Genomic DNA, 9,907 nt, shown 5'->3' on the forward strand with positions numbered 1-9,907 from the left:
GATGGCTGCTGTACCTCTGAGCGGAACATAGACGTTCTAAGCAGGAAGAGGTAGGAAAGGTGAAGAGGCAAGTATGTGTCTTGTCATCAGGAAAGCACAGGTTTTCCCAGAAAGCTTCCATTTACACCTCATTGGCCAAAACTATGTCCCGTGACCACCCTTAGCTGCAAGGGAGGCTGAGAAGGGAGGGGAAGGCCAGGGGAAAAGTGGAGAGGCCGTGGTGCGAATGAGAACATCCTTGGGCCGCACCCCAGGCCTACCCAACCACAGAGGCCGGAGGTGGGGCCCGCGCTCTGTGCTGCCACACGCCTTCTAAATGATCCTCATTCAGCCGAAGTCAGACGACCGTGGTCATAGATTATGGCCAGTTGTGTGGGAGGAAGAAGAATCCTAGACTAGAATTGAAATCGCTCTTTTTTTTTTTTTTACTATAATTTTTGCCACGGGCTGGCCAGGAGACTTGAGTTTTCTGATCTATAAAATGGGAATATTAACGGTTACCCCAACTTCATTCACTGAATTGTTATGGAGACCACTTTAAATATTGAAGATGAAAAATTAAAAAAAAACAAATTTAAAAAAAATAAAATAAAATAAATAAATAAATATTGAAGATGAAGGGCGCCTGGGTGGCTCTGTCGGTGAAGGTCTGTCTTCAGCTCAGGTCATGGTCTCAGGGTCCTGGGATCGAGCCCCTGTCCCGCTCCCTGCTCAGCAGGAAGTCTGCTTCTTCCTTTCACTCTGCTGCTCTCCCTGCTTGAGCGCTCTCTCTCTCTCTCTCTCAAAGAAGTAAATTAAAATATTTAAAAATATGTAAGTATTGCAGATGAAAACATATCGGAAAATGTAAGTCATCCGACAACGGTACTGATTTTTGGAAACGCAACAGTTCGCAGTGCACAGTTTCTGCAGCCGACGGCTTCAGCAGAGTACTGACGCCTGGGAAAAAGCAAAACTATTTGTAAAAAGCAAGAAGAGATCGAAAAATTACGACAGTAAGGGACAAAAATAGAAATGGAAACCACAGACGTTCAAAATACACTGTTATCAAAAACAAATGTTTGCAGCAGCCCGGGCTGTGCTGCGACAGGTGGTTTCCAAGAGGGGAAGGAGAACACGGGCGGTGGCCAAACAGGCGCTTCGGAGGCTCCAGGAGCCTTGGAGGGAAGGGGCTGCAAAGACACGGGGAGCAAACCGAAGGGGGGGTGCTGGGGGCTGGGGGTTCCGCAGCTCGGGTTCAAGGGCGCTGAGTGGCCGCCCCGCTGCTCACACTGCCCCCCCCCCCGCCTCCGTATTGGTCCAGGCCTGTGGTCACGGTGGGCAGTCACCAGTGGACTTTGGCGGGTCCCTGGCTGCTCCCCAGGCGCCCCCGGTGAGCTCAGCTGAGGACACGCCCCGCGCTTCAAGGACAGCGGCCCGGGCACACTGTCCTGCCCCACCTGCGCCCTTACCTGTGTCCTGCCCCGCCTGCCCTGCCCCACCTGCGCCCTACCTCAGTCCTGCCCCATCTGCGCCCTGCCTGTGCCCTGCCCCGTCTGTGCCCTTCCTCGGTCCTGCCCCACCTGTGCCCTTCCTCAGTCCTGCCCTGTCTGCGCCCTACCTCAGTCCTGCCCCACTTGTCCTGCCCCACCTGCACCCTACCTCGGTCCCACCCCACCTGCCCTGCCCACCTGCACCCTTCCTCGGTCCTGCCCCACCCGTGCCCAACCTGGGTCCTGCCCCACCTGCCCTGCCCCACCTCTGCCCTACCTCGGTCCTGCCCCACCTGTACCCTACCTGGGTCCTGTCCCACCTGCGCCCTTCCTGGGTCCCACCCCACCTGCCCTGCCCTACCTGTGCTCTACCTGGGTCCCGCCTCACTTGCCCTGCCCCACCTATGCCCTACCTGGGTCCCGCCCCACCTGCCCTGCCCCACCTGTGCCCTACCTGGGTCCTGCCCCACTGCCCTCCCCACCTGCGCCCTACCTCGGGAAAGCTGCCTGGAAAAACAGAATAAAAGGAAGCGTTGGCAGGCGGGCCCACGACCAGGCGGTGCCGCGGCGGAGCTCTGGCTGCCCCAAAGGTGAAGCCAACGCGGATGGGGGCGCGGGGTCGCTGGGTCCCGGGCCACACGGGTCAGCACAGCGACCACACGGCTCGCAAACACAGCCACGTGCCCCTTGGCTGCTGGGACACGGCGGCCACATGCACCAGAGGGCTGCGGTGTCACCGAGCCCCTTCAGCCCGGCCCAGCTCAGGGAGCCGCGGGCGGGGGGAGCACCCGGCCCCCTCGGGCCAGCCTCTTGTGATGGGCCCTGCCCCGGGCAGCCCTGCACAGCCTCCCCTCTCCCGGCCCCGCGGGCGCCAGTGGGTGCCCAGGCCAGCGCCACCTCCGCGGGCGGGCACTTTCCTCTATCCTGCGTCTGTCCTTGCCTCCTAGGGGACAGTTCTGGGGACCGCGGCACCCCCAGAACAGGTACGGAGATGTGGTCAGTGGGGCAGCGGGTGTTGGGTTAGGATCCCGGGGGTCAAGGGCGAGCCCTGCGGCTCCAGGTCAGTGGCCGGGGTAGGTCGCGTAGCGCCCCCCCTCCCACCCCAATTCCGGCACTGGAGCGCTCTGCTTCTGCCCCCCCCCCCCGCGGCCACAGCCTCAGATTGTCCACCGCGCGGGTCCCACCAGCAATGCCAGCGGCTGCGACTTCGCCCACAGTAAAGATCCGAAGTAAGTCCGGAAGCTCCCTGTGAAAAGGAATCGCCTGGTGTTACGGCGGGAATTGCGGGTGGCCCCCGCCCCCCAGCACCTAGAAGGGGACCATGCTTGGGTGGCCAGAGCCTCTACAGAGCTCTGGGTTCAACCGAGGCGGCCTGCGCGGGCTCCCACTTGGCTCCGACGGCCGCCGAGCGGACCACGCGGGAAGGCCACCTGCCAGCCACGGACGCAGGCCTCGCAGAGACCCGTCCTGTCGACGCCTTCGCCTTGGACGTCCAGCCTCAGAACCGGGAGAAAATAAACGTGTGGTGTGACGCCACCAGGCCACGGCACTCGGTTCCGGCGGCCCCAAACTACTTCACTCGGGCCCTCCGTCTCTGCTTCCTCTCCCCACAGTCTCTCTTCTTTGCGATCTTCCTTTGATTCATCAGAATCCCACAGCCACCATCCCACCAGAACTGTGCCCCCGAGGTCACCCCGACCCACCCGTCTGGCCGGATGCAGAGACCGTTTGGCCGTCCTGCATCACATCTGGCCCTCTCCGTCCACAGCCGGTCACACTTCTCTCTTTTTTTTTTAAGATTTTATTTATTTATTCATGATAGACACAGAGAGAGAGAGAGGCAGAGACACAGGCAGAGGGAGAAGCAGGCTCCATGCAGGGAGCCCGACGTGGGACTCGATCCCAGGACCCCAGGATCTCACCCTGGGCCAAAGGCAGGCACTTAAACTGCTGAGCCACCCGGGCTGCCCACACTTCTCTTCTGAAGGTTTTTCGGCGCTTAGATCAGGTCACTGATGTAAGGTCACTTCACTCTAATTTTTTTCACTCACCTAAGTGGCCGTTACATCTCAGTCTTTTTGACTGAACTTTTTTTTTAAGATTTGTTTGTGCAAGAGAGAGTGTGGGGTGGGGAGCACAGCGCAGAGGGAGAGAAAGCGGGAATCCTCAAGCAGACTCCCCTCTGAGCGCAGAGCCCGACGCGGGGCTCCCTCCCAGGACCTGAGATCGAGACCTGAGCTGAAATCAAGAGTCGGACACTCGACTCACTGAGCCCCCCAAGAGTCCCTGTCCTTCTTCCCTCTAGATGCCGGAGCCCCGGGCCCAGGCCTCAGCCTTCCTCTCTGTTGATAGTGTCTCCCTGCCCATTCCATCCAGTTCTGTGGCTTTTTTTTTAAGCTTTTTTTTTTTATAAAGATTTTATTTATTTATTCATGAGAGACACAGAGAGAGAGGCAGAGACACAGGCAGAGGGAGAAGCAGGCTCCATGCAGGGAGCTCGATGTGGGACTCGATCCCGGGACTCCAGGATCACGCCCTGGGCCAAAGGCAGGCGCTAAACCGCTGAGCCACCCAAGCGTCCCTAGTTCTGTGGCTTTAAATATTAAAAACCTGGTAAGTCACACATTCATGTCACCAGCCCCCACCTGTCCCTTTACTCTGGGCTCAGAGTCGATTGCGCCGAACGTTTCCCCCGAGGTGTCCAAAGAGCATTTCAAACTCCACGTCTGACCCTCCGGGGTATCAGCTTCTCGTGTCCCGTCGCAGGGAGAAGAAATCCAGACTTCTCGTCCCTGCTTGCAGGCTTCCTCGTGACCCCGCTGACCTCCTCTCCTTCCACTGCACCCCCTCCTACCCTCCAGCCACGCGTGGGGCCCTGTGCACACCTCTGATGGGCCTTTGCACTCACTGTCCCTTCGGCCTCGACTACGAGTCACAGGCTAGAGCTTCACAGGGCTTACTTGCTCCTTGATGTCATTCGGGGCTTGGCTCAAAATCCACCTTCCTGAGAGGCCGTCTGCGACCCCGTCTCACACATCACGCTCCGGAAGGTTGTGGAACTCCGTCCTCTCGGGTTGCACGTACAGCCTTTTAATAAGCTCATGGTACAGCGTCAAGCGTTACAGGACATGCCCTGCATGCGCCATCTCGATTGGTCCTCAGAAGCACCTCCTAGAGGCCGCGTGACCGTCCCGGTTGCAGATGAGGAAACGACGGCGAAGAGCGGTCAAACCCAACGTCAGGTAACTTGCGCTAAGGTCTGAGTCCAGAACTCGTGCTCTTAACCAGTAGATACACCTGCTGCCTCTCCCTTTAAATACTATTCCTAATTATGGACGCTACGGCCTCCACGCTTGGTTTCGGTTGCACTTGTGTTTGAGCAGGTAAAGTAACTCAGGTGTATCGGGGGGTGTGCTGGGGAAGAGGGCCGGTTTTCCACTCTGGCTTTAAACGTTCAGATCTTACAAAACGCATGTGAGGTAGAGACATCAAACATGGGGGGATCCCTGGGTGGCTCGGCGGTTTAGTGCCTGCCTTCGGCCCAGGGCCTGCTCCTGGAGTCCTGGGATCAAGTCCCATGTCGGGCTCCCTGCGTGGAGCCTGCTTCTCCCTCTGCCTGGGTCTCTGCCTCTCTCTCTATCATGAATAAATAAAATCTTTAAAAAAAAAAAATCAAACGTGGGTCTAGACCTCTGTGCTTCCTGCTTCTGTAGACTTACTAAAGACGATGCAAGCATTTTGTCCTTAACACTGTTGGGTTTTTTTAAGCTCAGGTTCTGAGAAACTATTAAAGCTTTTAGGTCTTTCCTTTAAAAAGAAAAAAAATCCTATTTCCACAAGGTGATTGGAAACAAAGCAATTAAAGTAAAATCCTCAGAAAAAGGGCTGTGTGCTGCTGAACACATTTATTGAACACCTCCTGTCCCAGATCCGTTTCTGATTGCGTTTGTCTCCCCGAGTTGATGCTAGTTGCCCTCTCTTACAGTTGAGGATGCCGTGGGGCTCAGGGGGTAGGGAACGGTCCCCGTACAGAGCGGGAGCTCCACAATTTCCTCTCCCTTCCTTACCAGACGACAGCACATGCTCCACGTGGCCTCCCCAGCGTGCAACACAATTGGTTACCTGAGGCTCATCCTGTGAGACCTGTTCTCAGGGCTCTGAAATGTAGTTCCATGTTACAATAAACGTGAAAAGTTACTTCCCAGGGACCTATATGCCTATCTGGGAGTGTCGCAGAAACCGCCCCCTCGCAAAAAAAAAAAAAAAAAATCTGCAAAGGGATTTAAAGTTCTGGGGCACCTGGGTGGCTCAGTCCGTTGCGCATCCGACTCTTGATTTCAGCTCAGGTCCTGGTCTCGGGTCCTGGGGTCCAGCCCCCTGTGGGGAGCCTGCTGGAGGCGCTCTCTCCCCCTCTGCACCCCCCTCTCCCTGCTCATGCACTGGCACACACTCTCTCAAATAAATACATCTTTAAAATAGATTTAAAAGGAAAATTTAGGGGATCCCTGGGTGGCCCAGCAGTTTGTCGCAGCCTTTGGCCCAGGGCGTGATCCTGGAGTCCCGGGGTCAAGTCCAGCATCGGGCTCCCTGCCTGGAGCCTGCTTCTCCCTCTGCCTGTGTCTCTGCCTCTCTCTCTCTCTCTCTCTCTCTCTCATGAATAAATAAAATATTAAAAAAAAGATAAGCTTCTTTCTAATCCCCCCAGTTCCCCCCTGTGGGGTTCGGGGAAGCCTGCCGTGTGGGCCGCGGCCCTTCCTGGCCCCGAGCCGTGCGGTCCCGCGCTCAGAGCCACGGCAGCCTCCGGTCTGCTGGTGAGGCGGCGGCGGCGGCGGCGGCCCAGGTGGGCTCCCCGGTTCCCCGGCGGCTCCCGAGGCCGCGTCCCCGTCCGTGCCCGGGCCCTGCTTGGGCTCCCTCGCTGCATGGCGGCCCCTCGGCGCGGCCTTCCCGGCGCGGAGCGGAGCTTGCGGGCCCTGCGAGTCGCGCGCCCCCGGCCCTAGAGCAGCCGCCCGCCCGGTGCACCGACGGGCGCAGTCCCAGGCCAGCCCCGACTCGAGGGCAGAAGAGCGGTCTCCACTCGTGACCGAAGAAACGCTGCCTCGTCCCGGCCGCCGGGGCTGCGCGCCCCACACCTTGCCCGGGCGCCGAGCGGCCTTGTGGGCCGGGGAAGGCAGGCCCCAGCGCGACTGCTCAGGATGCGGCCGGAGAGCCCTGGTGGCCTTGCTCCCGCGGGAGGACGCTCTCTCCCAGCAAGAGACGCTGGGGCTCCGCGGCCGCCGTGACATTGGGAGACAACGTCCGGGTGAGCCCCACGCGCCAAAAGCCAGACCTTAAAGCACGTTCAATTCCGTGACATTGTCCACCGCACGTTACAGCCTCAGTCCCCCCCGCAGAAAGCTAAAGGGCCACCGTGCTTTTGCTAGGACTTCGGGGTTTCGGACGATCCCCTGCACTTTGATTTACACCCTTTAAAACCCGTGTTGTGGGAAACGGGCCGAGCACAGGTTCTCGGGAGGGACCCAAGTGACAGTCCTTGGGACGTGGCAGGAGACACCGGGAGTGGTGGCCGTCCGTCCCGCCGGGGCCAGAGGCTCGCATCTCGGCCCGCAGGCTCCGCAGGCCGCCCTCGCCTCTGCCCCCCGAGATGCCACGCGCTCATCCACCGCCCGCCCGCAGCGCCTGCCTTGGAGAGCACGGCCCGCGCCCGCAGGTGGCCCGGAGCTCGCTGCCCGGAACGCCAGGGCCGCGCGTCTCTACCCGGTAAGGCAGGGCCTCCCCTCGGGGCCCTGGAGCTCGGTGCGGTGCGGGGGCCGGAAGCAGCAGCTGTCCCTGCACCCCCTCCGCCAGGCTTCTTCACGTCGGCGGCGCGCGGTGCGCACACACACACACACACACACACACCCCGGGTCAGCAGGAAAACAGACACACACACACACTGGTGGGAACACACACACACACACACACAGCAGGAACACACACACACAGTGGGAACACACAGAGGGAACACACACACAGCAGGAACACACAGACACACACAGCAGGAACACACACACACTGGTGGGAACACACAGACACACACACAGCGGGAACACACACACACAGCGGGAACACACAGACACACACAGCGGGAACACACACACAGTGGGAACACACACACACAGCGGGAACACACACACAGCAGGAACACACACACAGCGGGAACACACAGCGGGAACACACACACAGCGGGAACACACACACAGCGGGAACACACACACAGCGGGAACACACACACACAGCGGGAACACACACACACAGCGGGAACACACACACAGCGGGAACACACACACACAGCGGGAACACACACACAGCGGGAACACACACACAGCGGGAACACACACACAGCAGGAACACACACACAGCGGGAACACACAGCGGGAACACACACACAGCGGGAACACACACACACAGCAGGAACACACAGACACACACAGCGGGAACACACACACAGCGGGAACACACAGACACACACAGCAGGAACACACACACACTGGTGGGAACACACAGACACACACACACAGCGGGAACACACACACAGCAGGAACACACACACACAGTGGGAACACACAGAGGGAACACACACACAGCAGGAACACACACACACACACAGCAGGAACACACACACACTGGTGGGAACACACACACACAGCGGGAACACACAGACACACACAGCGGGAACACACACACAGTGGGAACACACACACAGCAGGAACACACACACACAGCGGGAACACACACACAGCAGGAACACACACACAGCGGGAACACACAGCGGGAACACACACACACAGCGGGAACACACACACAGCAGGAACACACAGACACACACAGCAGGAACACACACACACTGGTGGGAACACACAGACACACACACAGCGGGAACACACACACACAGCGGGAACACACACACAGCGGGAACACACACACAGCAGGAACACACACACACAGCGGGAACACACACACAGCGGGAACACACACACAGCGGGAACACACACACACAGCGGGAACACACACACAGCGGGAACACACACAGTGGGAACACACAGCGGGAACACACACACAGCGGGAACACACACACACAGCGGGAACACACACACAGCGGGAACACACACACACAGTGGGAACACACACACACAGCGGGAACACACACACAGCAGGAACACACAGACACACACAGCAGGAACACACACACACTGGTGGGAACACACAGACACACACACAGCGGGAACACACACACAGCAGGAACACACACAGTGGGAACACACAGCGGGAACACACACACAGCGGGAACACACACACAGCAGGAACACACACACACAGCGGGAACACACACACAGCAGGAACACACACACAGCGGGAACACACAGCGGGAACACACACACAGCGGGAACACACACACACAGCGGGAACACACACACAGCGGGAACACACACACACAGCGGGAACACACACACAGCGGGAACACACACACACAGCAGGAACACACACACAGCGGGAACACACACACAGCGGGAACACACACACAGCGGGAACACACAGACACACACAGCGGGAACACACACACACAGCGGGAACACACACACAGCAGGAACACACACAGCGGGAACACACAGCGGGAACACACACACAGCAGGAACACACACACAGCGGGAACACACAGCGGGAACACACACACAGCAGGAACACACACACACAGCGGGAACACACAGACACACACAGCGGGAACACACACACACAGCGGGAACACACACACAGTGGGAACACACACACAGCAGGAACACACAGACACACACAGCAGGAACACACACACACTGGTGGGAACACACAGACACACACACAGCGGGAACACACACACACAGCGGGAACACACACACAGCGGGAACACACACACAGCGGGAACACACACACACAGCGGGAACACACACACAGCGGGAACACACACACAGCGGGAACACACACACACAGCGGGAACACACACACACAGCGGGAACACACACACAGCGGGAACACACACACAGCGGGAACACACACACACAGCGGGAACACACACACAGCGGGAACACACACACAGCGGGAACACACACACACAGCGGGAACACACACACAGCGGGAACACACACACAGCGGGAACACACACACACAGCGGGAACACACACACAGCGGGAACACACACACAGCGGGAACACACAGACACACACAGCGGGAACACACAGACACACACAGCGGGAACACACACACACAGAGGGAACACACACACACTGGTGGGAACACACAGACACACACACACAGTGGGAACACACACACACAGCGGGAACACACACACAGCAGGAACACACAGACACACACAGCAGGAACACACACACACTGGTGGGAACACACAGACACACACACAGCGGGAA

The sequence above is a fragment of the Canis lupus genome, chromosome 28 (genome assembly GCF_048164855.1).
Source record: "Canis lupus baileyi chromosome 28, mCanLup2.hap1, whole genome shotgun sequence".
Classification (NCBI taxonomy): domain Eukaryota; kingdom Metazoa; phylum Chordata; class Mammalia; order Carnivora; family Canidae; genus Canis; species Canis lupus.